This window comes from Arachis hypogaea, chromosome 11 (genome assembly GCF_003086295.3).
Source record: "Arachis hypogaea cultivar Tifrunner chromosome 11, arahy.Tifrunner.gnm2.J5K5, whole genome shotgun sequence".
Classification (NCBI taxonomy): domain Eukaryota; kingdom Viridiplantae; phylum Streptophyta; class Magnoliopsida; order Fabales; family Fabaceae; genus Arachis; species Arachis hypogaea.
This window is the reverse complement of record NC_092046.1, coordinates 99,751,066-99,771,508: the sequence shown is the minus strand read 5'-3', so window position 1 is coordinate 99,771,508 and position 20,443 is coordinate 99,751,066. Positions and strand designations below refer to the sequence as shown.

General features: G+C 38.1%; 1 non-coding gene across 1 annotated transcript; it reads left to right on the top strand.

The window, feature by feature from the left end:
- The first annotated feature begins 13,592 nt into the window (after positions 1–13,592).
- Positions 13,593–13,700, top strand: LOC112724452 (small nucleolar RNA R71). The gene has a single exon (XR_003163613.1). It is a non-coding gene; the product is annotated as a small nucleolar RNA R71 (small nucleolar RNA).
- The last annotated feature ends 6,743 nt before the right edge of the window (positions 13,701–20,443 follow it).

The window sequence follows — 20,443 nt, the reverse complement described above, 5'->3', positions numbered from 1 at the left end:
ATCTTGTCTAGAGGTAGCTTGTGTAATGAGTTTTGAATCGATAATCTCGGACCAGTTGGTCTAACTTATCGGGTGATCAAGAACCCATCGGATCTAATCACCCAAGCCTCCTTGGACAATAGACACCACTTGCACATATTTGGGTCTCAGCCATTGATGCTCAAATCTTTGCAACTTTGTTTTCTCTTTGTTTTCTTATTTTTCTTGTCAATTCTTTTGATTCAAGGATCAACCTCTTGTTTATTTTTCGAGGTTTCATAACACTTCTCTAAGCTCTTATTCCTCAAGTATCAATATTTTTGTTGTTCAAGGAAATTCATACATCATTCTCTTAATGCAATCACAATCATAGGTATATATATCACCACATGCAATGTAACAAGACAATTATAAAATAAACTCAACTCCTAACATAAAACACCAATTTTCTCTCTTTTTTTAAAATACTTCTTGAGGACTTTAAATGAGGCATCATTGAAAATAAAAACATAAAACTAAAAATGGACTAAAAACTAAAGAAAACAGAAAAATAGGAGTCATGCACTAAACAGTAAATACCAGAAAGCCAAAAAGTAGGAAAATAACATAAGCAATAAGGAAAGAAAAATAGGAATGAAAGAGAAATCAACCACCTCAGTCATCATGGTGGCCATCTCCCTCCTCAGGTTATGCTCTATTCAGTCCTCTCAGTTGCCCTATATCTTGTTTGACTTGGAGAAGTTCATGGCACTGACTCTCTTGCTCTACCACAATCTGATGGAGGAGGATGTCGTGGCTATCTTAAGTCACTCTCATCTACTCAAGGAAGGAGGTTAGCTGCTGCCAATACTCCTAAGATGAAAGGTAGTGCCCTTGAGGCATTAGAGGCTAATCTTGTAGTGGTGGTTGTTGAGCTTCTTCTCTGGCCTGTCCTCCTCTCGGAACCCTTGCGTACTCTCTTTCTCGTTCTATAGTCTTCTCGGAGATTGGCCTCTCAACGGAAATATGGAAGTTGTTCTCTTAGCTGACCTTTGAAGCTTCACAAAGGCGGTGAATAAGGATCCTTATCATCTTTTGTACTTTGGGATATTTTGTCATAGTTCTCTCTCTTTTGAGAGATAGTCGTATATGCTGTTTTAACTAAAAACTATGTATTATCTGTTTATTACTAATCAGCTTAAACTCCAGGGGCTGCGGCTAGTGTTCTTTTGGATATGATAAACCACTATTTTATGGTATATTTTGGATTGAATTGAGTGGATTTTGTCAACTATTCTCACACTTATTCATGTAAATTGCATGTTTTTAAGATTCCTTCCTAATTTTGTGCTGTGATTGAAACATGCTTCCTAGGCCTTAAAGTTGCTAATTTTTAATCTTCTCTTATTACCATTCGATGGTGATATGTTTGTTAAGTGATTTCAGAGTTTATAAGCCAGGAATGGCATGGAGGATGAAGAGGAAGCATGCTAAAGTGGAAGGAACACAAGAAATTGAAGATTTGAGAAGCTAGAACCGACGCGTGCGCATGGCTGAAGCGTACGTGTGATCACGCCATCTTCCATCCGACGCGTACGCATGACTGATGCGTACGCGTGACCAGGAGCTTCGTCCAAGCGACACGTACGCGTGGCTGACGCATACATGTGACGAGCATCACGTGCTGCAATAAAGGGAAAAACGCTGGGGGGGATTTTTGGGCTGCTTTTGGCCTAGTTTTAGGCCCGAAAATGAAAACAAGAGGCTGGAGAGTGGAGTAGCGGACACAATTCCATTCATTCACACAACACATTAGTTAGAGATAGATGTAGAATTCTAGAGAGCCTCTCCTCTCTCTAGCTTTTAGGGTTTCTTCTTTTATTTTCAATTTCATCTAGGTTTAGGTTCTACTTCTCATATTGATTCAAGTTCCTCTTTTAATTACTTGTTATTACCTCTTTGCTTTGTTAGTTTTATATGTTGTTTCCTTTACCTTGTTGCTTTATTGTTCATGACTCCTTGTTGATTCCAATTTCCTTTTAATGCACTTGAGGTATTTTATGTTTATTGTCGCTTTCTTTAATTTGTTGTTATTGTTTACATGCAATTGTTAGTCTTAGATTTTGCTATTTCTTGTTAATTTTCTATGTTTTTATTTTATGCCTTCCAAGTGTTTGATAAAATTCTTGGTTGGATTTTAAAATAGATTTTTGTTTTCTTGGTTGGAGATGGTGATTTAGAGACTATTGAAATATCTAAATCTCTTGTTGATTGGTAATTGAAGATTGCTGGTTAGCTTGAACTTCACTAAATCTAGTCTTTCACTATGAGTTGACTAGGACTTGTGAACTCAAGTTGATTGTATGCACTTGTCTTTCCTTCTTTGGTTAGAGGTTAACTAAGTGAAGGCAATTTACATTTACCATCACAATTGAGGATGATAATGAGGATAGAAATTCCAATTCTTACCTCTTGCCAAGACTTTTCTTAGTTGTTAGTTTATTTTCTTGTTATTTTACATTCTTTGTTCATCATTCAAAACCCCAAAAATACTTTCCCATAACCAATAATAAGTACACTTCCCTGCAATTCCTTTGAGAGAGGACCCAAGGTTTAAATACTTCGGTTATTTTTTTGGTTTGCATCATGAAAAAAAAATTAAACGTTGATCGAGGATTGTATATGATGAGGGAAGAACGATTCCATACAAACTCACCGGCAAGTGTACCGGGTCGCATCAAGTAGTAATAACTCACAAGAGTGAGGTCGATCCCACAGGGATTGATGGATCAAGCAACTTTAGTGAGGCGATTAGTCTAGTCAAGCAGACAGTGATGAATTGAGTGAAATCTGAGCTGCAGACTATACATTGCAAGGAATTTAAAGTGCAGAATGTAAATGGCAGAAACTTAAATGGGAAGAAACATAAAGTGTAGCAAATGTTAAGGGAACTAGGTGCAGAGAATTTAAAGAAAGCAGTATATCAGAACTTAGAACAATTGTAGAAGAATTAAATTGCATGAAAAGTAAATTCAGATCAAAACAAACTCAAATGTAAAGTTGCAGAAAGTAAAATTACAGAAAAGGAAATTGTAGCAGAGGATTGTAGAAACTGAAATTTCATAAACTGAATTCAATACTGAAATGTAGAAAGGCAGAAAAATAAAAGTGTATCAAAGTGAGCCTTCTATTCTACTCCTACTCCTACTCCTACTGCTGCCTACTACTACTGCAGCCTAATATCCGTGCTTCTAATGAAATGAAACTGATGCCTTTGTATAGGCTTTACAAAATGAAAAATGAAATTGCAAACAAATTACAAATCAAATAAAATTCCTAATCTAACTATCTCTTATGCCTTTGAGTGATGATACTGGGCTCTGCTTGCTTTGAATTATCAATTGGGCTTGGAATCAGAATTAATTGAGCCAGAGTTGCAGCTTCCAGGAGAGCGTAAGCGTTCATTTAGAGAACGGAGTGTTCGGTCACCCACGCGTACGCGTCCTTCACACTTGCGCGTGCTTTTGCATTTTCGCCTATCGACGCGTACGCGTCCTTTGCAGCGTTCTCTTAATGAGTGCTACGTTTGCTTAATGAGCGCTGCCCCACGTGTGCGCGTCATGTACGCGTGCGCGTGGGTAGCAAAATCTCAATTCCATGCCTTCGCGCCAGCCACGCGTGCGCGTGCTTTATCCTTAGTGCACCATCGACATGTGCGCGTCAAGCATGCGTACGCGTCGATTGCAGAACTTTGCCTCCAATTTTGAATCTTGCCCGAAAATGCTGAGTAAATGAATGTAGCGCTTTCTTTGAAAATGAGCGCCAAACATTTCCACGCATACGCATGATGCACGCGTACGCGTGATGCACGTGTAGTCGTGGTTCTTCAAAATTTACCCTTGACGCTTAAGTGTCCCATGTGCGCGTCGCTTACTGAGCGTGGTGTTCTTTGTTTGAACGCAACGTTACTCTGCTCTGCCCTTCTTCCTCTTCATTTTTCACCTGAAATCAACCAAACAAATACATCAAAGTCTTGGCATGATCATAAAATCTTGCATCTTTCATATTATCAACTAAATCTTGCAAGAAATCCAATGAAAATGCATAAAATTACTAATGTTTGATTGAATCAAGACAAGCATGAAATTCTCACTCAAACACTTATTTGTTGCCTAAAAATGCATGAAAACCAAACAAAAACTAATGAAATAGGCTTGTAAGACTAGCCTAAGATGACTTGTCATCAGTATGTCAGTTTAGAACTATACTTGCAACGCAATTTTATTGAGAAATTCTTTACCGACATTTATCCTCCGTCAAGTTTTGGCGTTGCTGCCGGAGAATTGCATATGTGCGCTTATTATTGGTTATTGTATATATGTTATTATCGTGAATTGTTGCTTTTGCTTCTTTGTTGGTTTCTGCTAGTTTTAGGAGTTTATTTTCATTAGTTCTTGTTAGTGTTTGTTTTTATTTTCTATTCCTACTATGAATTCTCATCACTTTGGCTATGAGTGTGGTTACAACTATGTTGTAGAAAATGAGAACTACAATGAAGGCTAGCATCAAGGATGGGAGAATCAAAGGTGGGAGGAGCCATATGCTTATGATCAATCTTCATGGCAACAACATTCTCCAATATACTATGAGCAAGAGCCATTCCAAGATGCATACTAATCCGATGGCTATAGTGGACCTCCTTGTGACTATCAACAACCTCCACCTTATGCCTATGAACCTCCTCCACAACATAGCCCTCAACCATACTCACAAGCCTCACACCACCAAAACACCTTCATATGATCATAATCCTTACCCACCACACCAACCACCATATGAGCCGTACTTAGAACCATAACAATTCCAATACCCATACTCCCAAGAACCACCTCAATATACACCATCTCTATATCCTTATCAAGATGAACCACCTTTCTATCATAAACCCTTCCTCCCAAGCAATGAAGCCTCATATCCACTCCAATCTCCAATGGATGACACCCTTGGTCTTATTCTTCAAGGGCAAAGAGAGATGCGTAGGATGGCACTAGAATTCATGGCTACCTTGATCGAGGTAGTAAATACTTTAGCCTCCCAATGCTTAGACACTCAAAGCACTCCCATGGCCACATATGGAGAATCAATTGAAGAGCGTAGCATGAAGGAGAGATTAGAAACTCCGGTGGAAAATGAGAAATGTGACCTTGTATTGGAACAATTGGAGGAAGCCATAATTGTTGAAGAGGAAGAAGTGGCTGAAGACTTAGGAAATGTTGAACCTCCATGGGAATCTAGAGTTGTAGAGTATTCCTCTAAGAAGCTTAAAATTGATGTTGAGGAGGATATTGCACAACCTCCAAGGCATGTTCCCAATGAAGAATTAGAAGGAATAGAGCAAGAGGCAAGTTCCCTTGGTGATGATGATCATGGATCAAGTCCTCCTAGTGATGAATTTGCATCCGCAAGTAAACTCCTTGAGTTTGAAGAACCTTCTCCTGATGAAATTGAAAGCAACGTTGAGGTAGACTTCTCTAAACCTCCTATTTATGATTTGAGTGACAGAGAAGAGTGTGATGAATTTGGTGAGGAAGAGCTTGAAGGTAAAGAATCTTTTTAAAAGGTAGAAGTCCTTCAAAAAGGATGGACAGGAGTTGAATATGCTTTGTCAAGATCGTTGGAGACTTCTCTACCTAGGTTTCCATCTACTCCTTCATTTGAGTGGGTAAAACTTATCTCTCTTAGCTTTAATATCCCACTTGAGTATGATATGCTTGAAACAGATGGCCAACTTAGGAGGCTTTATAGAATGAAGCATAAGAGAAGGATGTTTTGTGGTTGGCATTGCATATAAAGACTCATCAAGGTTGAGATTTCAAGAGCTAGATGCAAGGATTGGTTAAGTGCTACACTGAATGGATCTAGAAGAAGAGTTTGGTACCTCATTGAGAGTGCATTTTGCTCACCAACCGAGTGGAATTACAAGGATCAATTTGAAGATGGGTGTGAAAATAAGATATGGGATCCAGGATCACAACATGAATGCCAATTTTGGGAGCTCATATCTTGTGAAGAACTTCACCCAAGCTTGGAGAAATCAGTTGAAAATTCTAACAATCACTTGAAGATCAAGCACTCTTGGGAGTTCAAGGATGAATATAAGCACAAGCCACCATGACAAGGAGCTCACCAAGTGTCCAACTTTAGGACTTTAAATAAAAGTGCTAGGTGGGAGACACCCCACCATAGTAAATTCTTCCTATTTTCCCTTTTGTTTATATTGGTAATAAGTTGAATTTTTATTTTTAGTTAGGATTATTTAGTTTAAGTTGTGGTTTAGCTTGTTAGCTTCTCAACAAAAAAAATAAAAAAAGGGTTGTCATGCGTAGGCGTGACCCGACGCCCAAATTTTAATGCTGCTGCTGCATGGTACAAAAACCAGAGAGTTGTGCTGAAACCGTGCGAGTGCTGTACGAGGAGCACAAAAAGTCTCCACGCGTACGCGTGACTGACGCGTATGCGTCACCTTCTCTTTTCTGCTTCCCACGCGTACATGTGACTAACGCGTACGTGTCACCTCCTCCTTTTGGCTTCCACGCGTGTGCATGGACGACGTGCACGCGTCATCAGTTTCTGAACCATTCCACGCGTACGCGTGGTCGATGCAGACGCGTTTCTTCTCTTCTCCCATTTCTTTATTCTTTCTTCTCTCCTTCTTCTTCCTTTCTACCTTTCTTCTTCATCATTCCTTTAACTTCTCATCTTTATTCTCTTTCATTCTCTTCTACTTATTGCATTTGCATACTTTTTTTCATTGTATTTTAACTTTGTTTTTATAGCTTGTTCTAATTTTCCATCTTAAGTTTACTATTTTACTATTGGTGTTGAATTTTCCTACTCAACTGTTGAATATTTCTTGCATTATTTTGGTGCCTCATGACTTGTTTGATATTGTCGGGTGATGTATTCTTAGGTTAATTTTTAATCTTTTATGACACTTGCATTCTTTGTGTATTGATATGAACTCACATTGTCTTTCATGACCCACTCTTTCTTATTTGAACTTGTTGCTCCAAATGCTCTTCATACTATTTACTTATACTTTGACTTTATTCTTGCATCAAGTGTTAGTTGATATGCACTTCGCTTATATTGTTGTCTCACTTACATGTTGTAGCTACCATGTAGTTGAGAATTCCACTCTTATTTGGCATTAGCCCTGGTGCACGAAATTGTGATCATCAATGGCACCAACAACTTGGTACGCACAATTGTAATCTCAACTCTTTGTCACAACTCCGCACAACTAACCAGCAAGTGCACTCGGTCGTCCAAGTAATAAACCTTATGTGAGTAAGGGTTGATCCCACAGAGATTGTCGGCTTGAAGCAAGCTATGGTCATCTTGTAAATCTCAGTCAGGCGGATTCAACTGGTTATGGAGAATTGATAATTAAAATATGAATAAAACATAAAATAGGATAGAGATACTTATGTAATTCATTGGTGAGAATTTCAGATAAGCCTATGAAGATGCTTTGTTCCTTCTGAACCTCTGCTTTCCTATTGCCTTCTTCCAATCATTCATACTCCTTTCCATGGCAAGTTGTATGTTGGGTTTCACCGTTGTCAATGGCTACCTCTCGTCCTCTCAGTGAAAATGTTCTAAATGCGCTGTCACCGCACGACTAATCAGCTGTTGGTTCTCGATCATGTTGGAATAGGATCCAATGATCCTTTTGCGTCTGTCACTACGCCCAACACTCGTGAGTTTGAAGCTCGTCACAGTCATCCCTTCCCTGATCCTACTCGGAATACCACAGACAAGGTTTAGACTTTTCAGATCTCAGGAATGGCCGCCAATTGATTTTAGCCTATACCATGAAGGTTCTAATCTTAGATTAGAAACCCAAGAGATACACATTCAAGCTTGTTTGCATGTAGAATAGAAGTGGTTGTCAAGCACGCGTTCATAGGTGAGAATGGTGATGAGTGTCACGGATCATCACATTTATCATGTTGAAGAATGAATGGATATCTTAGAACAGAAATAAGCTTGAGTTGAATAGAAAAATAATAGTACTTTGCATTAATTCATGAGGAATAGCAGAGCTCCACACCTTAATCTATGGTGTGTAGAAACTCCACCGTTGAAAATACACAAGTGATAATGGTGATCATTGGCTTCGGCCCCAGAGAGGGAACCAGAAGAACCAAGATCAAAAGTATGATCAAGTGTGTAAAAGTATCTCAAATACAACAGCAAAAGGTCCTATTTGTAGAAAACTAGTAACCTAGGGTTTACAGAAATAAGTAAATGATGCGGAATCCACTTCAGGGCCCACTTGGTGTGTGCTTGGGCTGAGCGTTGAAGCTTTCACGTGTAGAGGCTTTTCTTGGAGTTAAACGCCAGCTTTTGTGCCAGTTTGGGCGTTTAACTCCAGCTTTTATGCCAGTTCTGGTGTTTTGACGCCAGAATTTCTATGCTGACTTGGAATGCCAGTTTGGGCCATCAAATCTCGAGCAAAGTATGAATTATTATAAATTGCTGGAAAGCCCAGGATGTCTACTTTCCAACGCAATTGAGAGCGCGCCAATGGAGTTTTTGTAGCTCCAGAAAATCCACTTCGAGTGCAGGGAGGTCAGAATCCAACAGCATCTGCAGTCCTTTTTCAGCCTCTGAATCAAATTTTTGCTCAGGTCCCTCAATTTCAGCCAGAAAATACCTGAAATCACAGAAAAATACATAAACTCATAGTAAAGTCCAGAAATATGATTTTTATTTAAAAACTAATAAAAACATAATAAAAACTAACTAAAATATACTAAAAACATACTAAAAACAATGCCAAAAAGCGTATAAATTATCCGCTCATCATAGCACCAAACTTAAATTGTTGCTTGTCCCCAAGCAACTGAAAATCAAATAGGATAAAAAGAAGAGAATATATTATAAATTCCAAAATATTAATGAAACTTAGCTCCAATTAGATGAGCGGGACTAGTAGCTTTTTGTCTCTGAACAGTTTTGGCATCTCACTTTATCCTTTGAAGTTCAGAATGATTGGCATCTATATGAACTCAGAATTCAGATAGTGTTATTGATTCTCCTAGTTCAATATGTTGATTCTTGAACACAGCTACTTTATGAGTCTTGGCCGTGACCCTAAGTATTTTATCTTCCAGTATTACCACCGGATACATAAATGCCACAGACACATAACTGGGTGAACCTTTTCAGATTGTGACTCAGCTTTGCTAAAGTCCCCAATTAGAGGTGTCCAGAGCTCTTAAGCACACTCTTTTTCCTTTGGACCACGACTTTAACTGCTCAGTCTCAAGTTTTCACTTGACACCTTCACGCCACAAGCACATGGATAGGGACAGCTTGGTTTAGCCGCTTAGGCTAAGATTTTATTCCTGTGGGCCCTCCTATCCACTGATGCTCAAAGCCTTGGAACCTTTTTATTTTACCCTTGCCTTTTGGTTTAAAGGGCTATTGGCTTGTTCTGCTTGCTTTTTCTTTTTCTTTCTTTTTTCTTTTTTTTTCGCTAATTTTTTTCTTCTTTTTTTTTTCTTTCTTTTTCGCAAGCTTTTCACTGATTTTTCTTGCTTCAAGAATCATTTTTATGATTTTTTAGATTATCAATAACATTTCTCCATTTTTATTATTCTTTCAAGAGCCAACAATTTTAACATTCATAAACAACAAATTAAAAAATATGCACTGTTCAAGCATTCATTCAGAAAACAAAAAGTATTGTCACCACATCAAAATAATTAAACTAGTTTCAAGGATGAATTCGAAATCATGTACTTCTTGTTCTTTTGTGATTAAAACATTTTTCTTTTAAGACATAGACACTAAGACACTAATGATCATGTAATAAAGACACAAACATAGATAAACATAAAGCATAAAAATTTGAAAAACAGAAAATAAAGAACAAGGAAATTAAAGAACGGGTCCACCTTAGTGATGGCAGCTAGTTCTTCCTCTTCAAGATCTTATGGAGTGCTTGAGCTCCTCAATATCTCTTCCTTGCCTTTGTTGCTCCTCTCTCATGATTCTTTGATCTTCTCTAATTTCATGAAGGAGGATAGAATGCTCTTGGTGTTCCACCCTTAGTTGTCCCATATTAGAACTTAATTCTCCTAGGGAGGTGTTAATTTGCTCCCAATAATTTTGTGGAGGAAAATGCATCCCTTGAGGCATCTCAGGGATTTCATGATGAGGAATTTCCTCATGCTCTTGTCCATGAGTGGGATCTCTTATTTGCTCCATCCTTTTCTTAGTGATGGGCTTGTCCTCATCAATGAGGATGTCTTCTTCTATGTCAATTCCAGCTGAATTTCAAAGGTGACAAATGAGATGAGGGAAGGCTAACCTTGACAAAGTAGAGGACTTGTCCGCCACCTTGTAGAGTTCTAGGGATATAACCTCATGAACTTCTACTTCCTCTCCAATCATGATGCTATGGATCATGATAGCCCGATCTATAGTAACTTCAGACCGGTTGCTAGTGGGAATGATTGAGGGTTGGATGAATTCCAACCATCCCCTAGCCACGGGCTTGAGGTCATGCCTTCTTAGTTGAACCGACTTTCCTGTTGAATCTTTCTTCCATTGAGCGCCCTCTTTACAAATGTCTATGAGGACTTGGTCCAACCTTTGATCAAAGTTAACCCTTCTAGTGTAGGGACGTGCATCTCCTTGCATCATGGGCAAGTTGAGTGCCAACCTTACATTTTCCGGACTGAAATCTAAGTATTTCCCCCGAACCATTGTAAGCCAATTCTTTGGGTCCGGGTTCACACTTTGATCATGGTTCTTGGTAATCCATGCATTGGCATAGAACTCTTGAACCATTAAGATTCTGACTTGTTGAATGGGGTTGGTGAGAACTTCCCAACCTCTTCTTCGAATCTCATGTTGGATCTCCGGGTATTCACTCTTTTTGAGCTTGAAAGGGACCTCGGGGATCACCTTCTTCTTGGCCATAACTTCATAGAAGTGGTCTTGATGCACTCTTGAGATGAATCTCTCCATCTCCCATGACTCGGAGTTGGAAGCTTTTGTCTTCCCTTTCTTCTTTCTAGAAGTTTCTCCGGCCTTAGGTGCCATAAATGGTTATGGAAAAACAAAAAGCAACACTTTTACCACACGAAACTTAGAAGGTCTGCTCGTCCTCGAGCAAAAGAAGAAGGAAGAGAGTAGAGGAAGAAGAAATAGAGGAGATGGAGGGGGGTTAGTGTTTCAGCCAAGGGGGAGAAGTACTGTTTAAGATGTGTGAAAATGAAGGGGTGAAGATGGGTTTATATAGGAGTGGGGAGAGGGTAAGGTTCGGCCATGTATGGTTGGGTTTGGGAGGCAAAGTGGTTTGAATTTGAATGTTAAGGTAGGTGGGGTTTATAATGGATGGATGTGGATTGATGAAGGGTTTATGGAGAAGAGGGAAGGATTTGATAGGTGAGGGGTTTTTGGGGAAGAGGTATTGAGGTGATTGGTGAAGGGTATTTGGGGAAGAGTATTATGAAAAGGTGTGAAGAAGAGAGAGAGTGAGTTGAGGTTGGTGGGATCCTGTGGGGTCCACAGATCTTGAGGTGTCAAGGATTTCTCATCCCTGCACCAATTAGGCTTGCAAAACGCCCTTTGCTGCCAATCCTGGCGTTAAACGCTAGGTTGTTGCCCATTTCTGGTGTTTAACGCCAGCTTCTTGCCCTTTTCTGGCGTTAAACGCCAGTCTGGTGCCCTTACCGGCGTTTAAACACCAGTATGCTTCTCCTCCAGGGTGTGCTGTTTTTCATTTTGTTTTTCAGTTTGTTTTTGCTTTTTCAATTGTTTTTGTGACTTTACATGATCATCAACCTATAGAAAAAATAATAATAGAAATTTAACATAGATAAGTAAAATTGGGTTGCCTCCCAACAAGGGCTTCTTTAATGTCAGTAGCTTGATAGTGGGCTCTCATGGAGCCTCACAGATACTCAGAGCATGATGATGGCCTCTTAACACCAAACTTAGAGTTTGGTTGTGGCCTCCCAACACCAAACTTAGAGTTTGAATGTGGAGGTTTTGTTTGACTCTGTATTGAGAGAAGCTTTTCATGCTTCTTCTCCATGGTTACAGAGGGAGATCCTTGAGCTTTAAACACAAGGGAGTCCTTATTCACTTGAAGGACCAATTCTCCTCTGTCAACATCAATCACAGCTTTTGCTATGGCTAGGAAGGGTCTGCCAAAGATGATGGATTCATCCATACACTTCCCAGTATCTAGGATTATGAAATCAGTAGGGATGTAGTGGTCTTCATCCTTTACCAAGACATCCTCTACAAGTCCATAAGCTTGTTTCCTTGAATTGTCTGTCATCTCTAGTGAGATTCTTGCAGCTTGCACCTCAAGGATCCCTAGTTTCTCCATTACAGAGAGAGGCATGAGGTTTATGCTTGACCCTAGGTCACACAAAGCCTTCTCAAAGGTCATGGTGCCTATGGTACAAGGTATTGAGAACTTTCCAGGATCTTATCTCTTCAGAGGTAATTTCTGCCTAGTCAAGTCATCCAGTTCTTTGGTGAGCAAGGGGGGCTCATTGTCCCAAGTCTCATTACCATATAGCTTGGCATTTAGCTTCATGATTGCTCCAAGGTACTCAGCAACTTGTTCTTTAGTAACATCTTCATCCTCTTCAGAGGAAGAATACTCATCAGAGCTCATGAATGGCAAAAGTAAATTCAATGGAATCTCTATTGTCTCAGTGTGAGCCTTAGATTCCCATGGTTCCTCATTAGGGAACTCCTTGGAGGCCAATAGACGTCCATTGAGGTCTTCCTCAGTGGAGATCACTGCCTCTTCATCCTCTCCAGGTTCGGCCATGTAGTTTATGTTGATGGCTTTGCACTCCCCTTTTGGATTCTCTTCTGTATTGCTTGGAAGAGTACTAGGAGGGAGTTCGGTAACTTTCTTACTCAGCTAATCCACTTGTGCCTCCAAATTTCTAATGGAGGACCTTGTTTCAGTCATGAAACTTTGAGTGGTTTTAATTATATCAGAGACTACAGTTGCTAATTCAGAGTGGTTCTGCTTAGAATTCTCTATTTGTTTCTGAGAAGATGATGGAAAAGGTTTGCCATTGCTAAACCTATTTCTTCCACCATTATTGTTGTTGAAGCCTTGTTGAGGCCTCTGTTGATCCTTCCATGAGAGGTTTGATGGTTTCTCCATGAAGGATTATAGGTGTTTCCATAGGATTCTCCCATGTAATTCACCTCTTTCATTGCTGGGTTCTCAGGATCATAAGCTTCTTCTTCAGATGAAGCTTCTTTGGTACTGACTGTTGCTGCTTGCATTCCAGACAGACTCTGAGAAATCATATTGACTTGCTGAGTCAATATTTTATTTTGAGCCAATATGGCATTCAGAGTATCTCAAGAACTCCTTTCTTCTGACTTGTCCCATTATTCACAGGATTCCTTTCAGAGGTGTACATGAATTGGTTATTTGCAACCATTTCAATGAGTTCCTGAGCTTCTGTAGGTGTCTTCTTCAGATGAAGAGATCCTCCAGCAGAGCTGTCCAATGACATCTTAGACAGTTCAGACAGACCATCATAGAAGATACCTATGATGCTCCATTCTGAAAGCATGTCAGAAGGACACCTTCTGATTAATTTCTTGTATCTTTCCCAAGCTTCATAGAGGGATTCACCTTCCTTCTGTCTGAAGGTTTGGACTTCCACTCTAAGCTTGCTCAATTTTTGAGGAGGAAAGAACTTTGCCAAGAAGGCATTGACTAGCTTTTCCCAAGAGCTCAGGCTTTCTTTAGGCTGTGAATCGAACCATGTTCTAGATCTGTCTCTTACAGCAAAGGGAAAGAGCATAAGCTAGTAGACCTCGGGATCAACCCCATTGGTCTTGACAGTGTCACAGATTTGCAAGAATTCAGCTAAGAACTGATAAGGATCTTCCAATGGAAGTCCATGAAACTTGCAATTCTGTTGCATCAGAGAAACTAATTGAGGCTTAAGCTCAAAGTTGTTTGCTCCAATGGCAGGGATTGAGATGCTTCTCCCATAGAAGTCGGGAGTAGGTGCAGTAAAGTCACCAAGCACCTTCCTTGCATTGTTGGCATTGTTGTTGTTTTCGGCTGCCATGGCTTCTTCTTGTTTGAAAGTTTCTGTTAGGTCCTCTATAGAGAGTTGTACTTTAGCTTCCTTTAGCTTTCTCTTCAAATTCCTTTCAGGTTCAGGATCAGCTTCAATAAGAATGCCCTTGTCCTTGCTCCTTCTCATATAAAAAGGGAGGAGAAGAAAATATAGAATCTTCTATGTCACAGTATAGAGATTTTTTGAGGTGCCAGAGGAAAATAAAAATAGAAGCATGAAGTAGAGAAGAGAGAATTTGAACTTATCAAAAGGGACAGAGTTCAAATTGCTGATAATGGAGAAGTGTTAGTCCTTTAAATAGAAGGATTTGGGAAGAGGGGAAGAATTTTCGAAATTAAAGTAAAAAGATTTTGAAATAATTAAAAGAAATTTTGAAAATTTGGTAAATGATTTTCGAAAACTAAGATTGGGAAAGAAATTAAGTGGTTTTTGGAAAAGATTTTGAAATTAGAAATAAAAAAGATATGATTGAAAATTAATTTTGAAAAAGATGTGATTGAAAAGATATGATTGAAAAGATATGATTGAGAATCAAATTAAAAAGAGAAATTTTTAAAATTAAAGTTGATTACCTGACTAACAGGAAATTAAAAGATATGATTCTAGAATTATAATTTGATCCTTTCTTAATAGGCAAGTAACAACTTGAAAATTTTGAATTAAATCATTAATTGTAGCAAGGATTTTCGAAAATAATAATAATTTAAAAAAATTGGAAAGAAATTGATTTTGAAAAGATATGATTGAAAAGATATGATTTGAAAAAGATTTGATTTTGAAAAATTATGAATATTTGAAAAAGATTTGAATTAAAAACAAAATCTTCCCTCTAGTGTCCTCCTGGCAAAATGCTACCTTTTTGGGCGTTTAACGCCCAGCCAGGTACCCTGGCTGGCGTTTAAATGCCAGTTTTCCTTCCTCACTGGGCGTTTTGAACGCCCAGCTTTTTCTCTATAATTTCTCTGCTGCATGTTCTGAATCTTCAATTCTCTATATTATTGACTTGAAAAGACATGGTTGGAAGACTAAGATTAAACAAATAATGCATGCAGGACACCAAACTTAGAAGTTTGTATACTAAGGACTATAACAATTTGAAAATACATATGATAAACAACAAAAGACACAAAACAAGAGAATTTAAAGATCAGAGCAAGGAAATCATCAAGAACAACTTGAGGATCAATGAAGAATATAATGCATGTAATTTTCGAAAATTAGAAGAATGCAATTGACACCAAACTTAAGATTAGACACTAGACTCAAACAAGAAACATAAAATATTTTTTATTTTAAGATTTTAAAAATTTTTTTTGTAATTTTTTTTCGAAAATTAAGTGGAAAAAGAGAAAATAAGGACTTCAAAATTCTTAATGAGAATTTCAGGAATCATGCAATGTTAGTCTAAAACTCCGGTCCAGGAATTAGACATGGCTTACTAGCCAGCCAAGCTTTCAGTGAAAGCTTCGGTCCAAAACACTAGACATGGCCAATGGCCAGCCAAGCTTTAGCAAATCATTACGTTCAACAGGAAGATTGATAGAAATCAACAAGCTCTTATGATGATAAGTTGAAAACTTGGTCCAAAAGTTTAGACATGGTTTCACAACCAGCCAGACTTCAACAAATCATCATGAAACTCTAGAATTCATTCTTAAAAGTTCTGAAGAATAAAATAATATAATTTTTTTTTTGAAATTTTTCAAAAATTGAAAAGTAAAAAGCTTAAACATAAAATAAAATTACCTAATCTGAGCAACAAGATGAATTGTCAGTTGTCCAAACTCGAACAATTCTCCGGCAACGGCGCTAAAAACTTGGTGCACAAAATTGTGATCATCAATGGCACCAACAACTTGGTACGCACAATTGTAATCTCAACTCTTTGTCACAACTCCGCACAACTAACCAGCAAGTACACTGGGTCGTCCAAGTAATAAACCTTACGTGAGTAAAGGTTGATCCCACGGAGATTGTCGGCTTGAAGCAAGCTATGGTCATCTTGTAAATCTCAGTCAGGCAGATTCAAATGGTTATGGAGAATTGATAATTAAAATATTAATAAAACATAAAATAGGATAGAGATACTTATGTAATTCATTGGTGAGAATTTCAGATAAGCCTATGAAGATGCTTTGTTCCTTCTGAACCTCTGATTTCCTATTGCCTTCTTCCAATCATTCATACTCCTTTCCATGGCAAGCTGTATATTGGGTTTCACCGTTGTCAATGGCTACCTCCCGTCCTCTTAGTGAAAATGTTCCAAATGCGCTGTCACCGCACGGCTAATAAGCTGTTGGTTCTCGATCATGTTGGAATAGGATCCATTGATCTTTTTGCGTCTGTCACTACGCCCAACACTCGCGAGTTTGAAGCTCATCACAGTCATCCCTTCCCTGATCCTACTTGGAATACCACAGACAAGGTTTAGACTTTCCGGATCTCAGGAATGGCCGCCAATTGATTCTAGCATATACCAAGAAGGTTCTAATCTTAGATTAGAAACCCAAGAAATACACATTCAAGCTTGTTTGCATGTAGAACGGAAATGGTTGTCAGGCACGCGTTCATAGGTGAGAATGGTGATGAGTGTCACGGATCATCACATTCATCATGTTGAAGAACGAATGGATATCTTAGAATAGAAATAGGCTTGATTTGAATAGAAAAACAATAGTACTTTGCATTAATTCATGAGGAATAGCAGAGCTCCACACCTTAATCTATGGTGTGTAGAAACTCCACCGTTGAAAATACACAAGTGATAATGGTGATCATTGGCTTCGGCCCCAGAGAGGGAACCAGAAGAACCAAGATCAAAAGTATGATCAAGTGTGTAAAAGTATCTCAAATACAATAGCAAAAGGTCCTATTTGTAGAAAACTAGTAACCTAGGGTTTACAGAAATAAGTAAATGATGCGGAATCCACTTCAGGGCCCACTTGGTGTGTGCTTGGGCTGAGCGTTGAAGCTTTCACGTGTAGAGGCTTTTCTTGGAGTTAAACGCCAGCTTTTGTGCCAGTTTGGGCGTTTAACTCCAGCTTTTATGCCAGTTCTGGCGTTTTGACGCCAGAATTTCTATGCTGACTTGGAACGCCGGTTTGGGCCATCAAATGTCGGGCAAAGTATGGACTATTATATATTTCTGGAAAGCCCAGGATGTTTACTTTCCAACGCAATTGAGAGCGCACCAATTGGGCTTCTGTAGCTCTAGAAAAGCCACTTCCAGGGCAGCGAGGTCAGAATCCAACAGCATCTGTAGTCCTTTTTCAGCCTCTGAATCAGATTTTTGCTCAGGTCCCTCAATTTCAGCCAGAAAATACCTGAAATCACATAAAAACACACAAACTCATAGTAAAGTCCAGAAATGTGATTTTTATTTAAAAACTAATAAAAACATAATAAAAACTAACTAAAATATACAAAAAACATACTAAAAACAATGCCAAAAAGCGTATAAATTATCCGCTCATCAAGCCCCCACCTATATTATATTTGTTTTTTTTGGGCTTAATTTTCCATCTTTTTTTCTTGTTTTCGGCTGGCCACCAAGAAGGGAAAGAAAAGGGTTCTAAATGGGAGAACAATAAGTCCCTCAGCACAATCCTTTGAAGGCGCTCATCAGTTGTGGCAGCCTACCTTGGAGAAGCCCAACTTTCCGTACCCACCCCTTGCTCATCTTTGAATGCACCGAGGAATCTGCAATCTTTAAGTGTGGAGAGGTCGAGACCGACTTCCGTGGGTAACTTCTTCCTTTTCCAACACCAATTCTTAATTTTTTTTGTTAGTTAATTGTTGCATTGCATGATAGATTACATGATAGTTAAAGTTTGTATATATTCTACCCTTTTTTTATGTTAAGACTAATTGATTGAAGTGATGATTTTCTTTCCAAGAAACTGTTTAGGGAATTTCACTAATTTGAATCAAAATTTTTGTTAAACTTGCTTGAAGAAATTTATTTTGGAACATGGTTTTAGAGCTAGAACACACAAACCTAGTGAGATTGTTGAACCTATTTGATTGGTTGCATCTTATCAACCAATATTTTGTTTTGGTGTGTGTTATTCTCTCTAAGATTGTTATTTTTGTCTTGCTTGATTCCATATTTCCATTGTTTGATGAATGAATGCATTTATATGATTGAGGCCTTTGTTTCACAAAGCTCACATACCCAAATGGCCTTACCTTTTCATCATCCTTTACAAACCAATGTTGAGCCTATTTAACCCATTTATTCTTTACTTTAGCACATCACTAACTCTAAGCGAAAAATAATGAATGTCCTTAATTTGAATCCTTGATTAGCTTAGACTAGTGAGAGAGTGCATGAATTAAGTGTGGGAAAATTAGGTTTGGAAACATTTGGTTTGGGAATTGGGTATTGTATATTTTTGTAAAAATGTGAAAAAGATAGTTGAGAACATGTTCGTGCATTCAATACCTTAATCATATGCATTGATCTTTCGTATATATATAATCCACCACATATATAAAAAGAATAAATAAATAAGAAAAATAAAAAAATAGAAAAAAAGCAATAAAAAGGGGATAAATTGTCCCAAAGTAAGTGGTGATAGCAATGCATATGTATTGTACTCAAATTTGGGATGCATGAATATGTGAAAAAGATAGCTAATGGGTAGTTAGGTTTTGCATTGTAATTACATGGATTGTCTTAAGTTAGGTAGGAAGTTTAGGATAATCAAAGATTCAAATTTTAGTCCACTTAACCAAATACATTCCAACGTTGACCCTAACCCCATTACAACCCTTGAAAAGACCTCTTGATATGTGTGTTCATGGATTAAATTTTTGTTCATTGGTAGAAAAAGAGCAAGCCTTAGAGAGTAGGATTAGTAGAGAATTGAGAGAATCGACCCTTAAACACTTGAGCGATTAGAGCGGATACACTTCCGGTGAGAGTTTGATGCTCAATTCCTTGTTCCTGGATTTCACGAGCTTTCTTCTTGCAAGTCTATTTGTACTTAATTTTGTGATTTGAATTAGTGTAATTCTTTAATCATCACACTATGTTAGCCCTACTTGTTCATATATTCTTGGAGATTAATTTGCTTTTAACCAAGCAGGTAGAAACATTTTGCATTTAGTTGCATTCATATAGATAGGTTGCATTCAATAAATCCTACCATCCCTCTTCACCCCTTTATAGCTTCTCTTGAGCTTAGCATGAGGACATGCTAATATTTAAGTGTGGGGAGATTGATAAACTACTATTTTATGATATATTTTGGATTGAATTGAGTGGATTTTGTCAACTATTCTCACACTTATTTATGTAAATTGCATGTTTTTAAGATTTCTTCCTAATTTTGTGCTGTGATTGAAAACATGCTTCCTAGGCCTTAAAATTGCTAATTTTTAATCCTCTCTTATTACCATTCAATGTCGTGATGTGTTTGTTAAGTGATTTCAGAGTTTATAGGGCTGGAATAGCATGGAGGATAAAGAGGAAGCATGGTAAAGTTGTTGAAGATTTGAGAAGATGGAACCGACGCGTGCGCATGGCTGAAGCGAACGTGTAATCACGCCATCTTCCATCTGACATGTACGCGTGACTGATGCGTACCTGTGACCAGGAGCTTCATCCAAGCAATGCGTACGCATGGCTGATGTGTATGCATGACGAGCATCACGTGCTGCAATAAAGAGAAAAATACTGGGGATGATTTCTGGGCTGTTTTTGGTCCAGTTTCAGGCCCGAAAATAAAGACAAAAGGATGGGGAGTAGAGCAGCGGACACAATTCCATTCATTCACACAACACATTAGTTAGAGATAAATGTAGAATTCTAGAGAGAGAGGCTCTCTCTTCTCTCTAGGTTTTAGGATTTTTTCTTTTATTTTCAAATTCATTTTGGTTTAGGTTCTACTTCTCATATTGATTCAAGTTCTTCTTTTAATTACTTGTTATTTCCTCTTTGGAGTCTTAGTTTTATATGTTGTTTCCTTTACCTTGATGCTTTATTGTTCATGACTCCTTGTTGATTCCAATTTCCTTTTAATGCACTTGAGGTATTTTATGTTTATTGTCTCTTTCTTGAATTTGTTGTTATTGTTTTCATGAAATTGTTAGTCTTAGATTTTACTACTTCTTGTTAATTTTGTATGTTTTCATTTTGTGCCTTCCAAGTGTTTTAAAAAATGCTTGGTTGGATTTTAAAATAGATTTTTGTGTTCTTGGCTGTGGTTGGTGATTTAGAGACTCTTGAATTATCAAAATCTCTTGTTGATTGGTAATTGAAGATTTATGGTTAGCTTGAACTTCAGTAAATCTAGTCTTTCACTATGAGTTGACTAGCATTT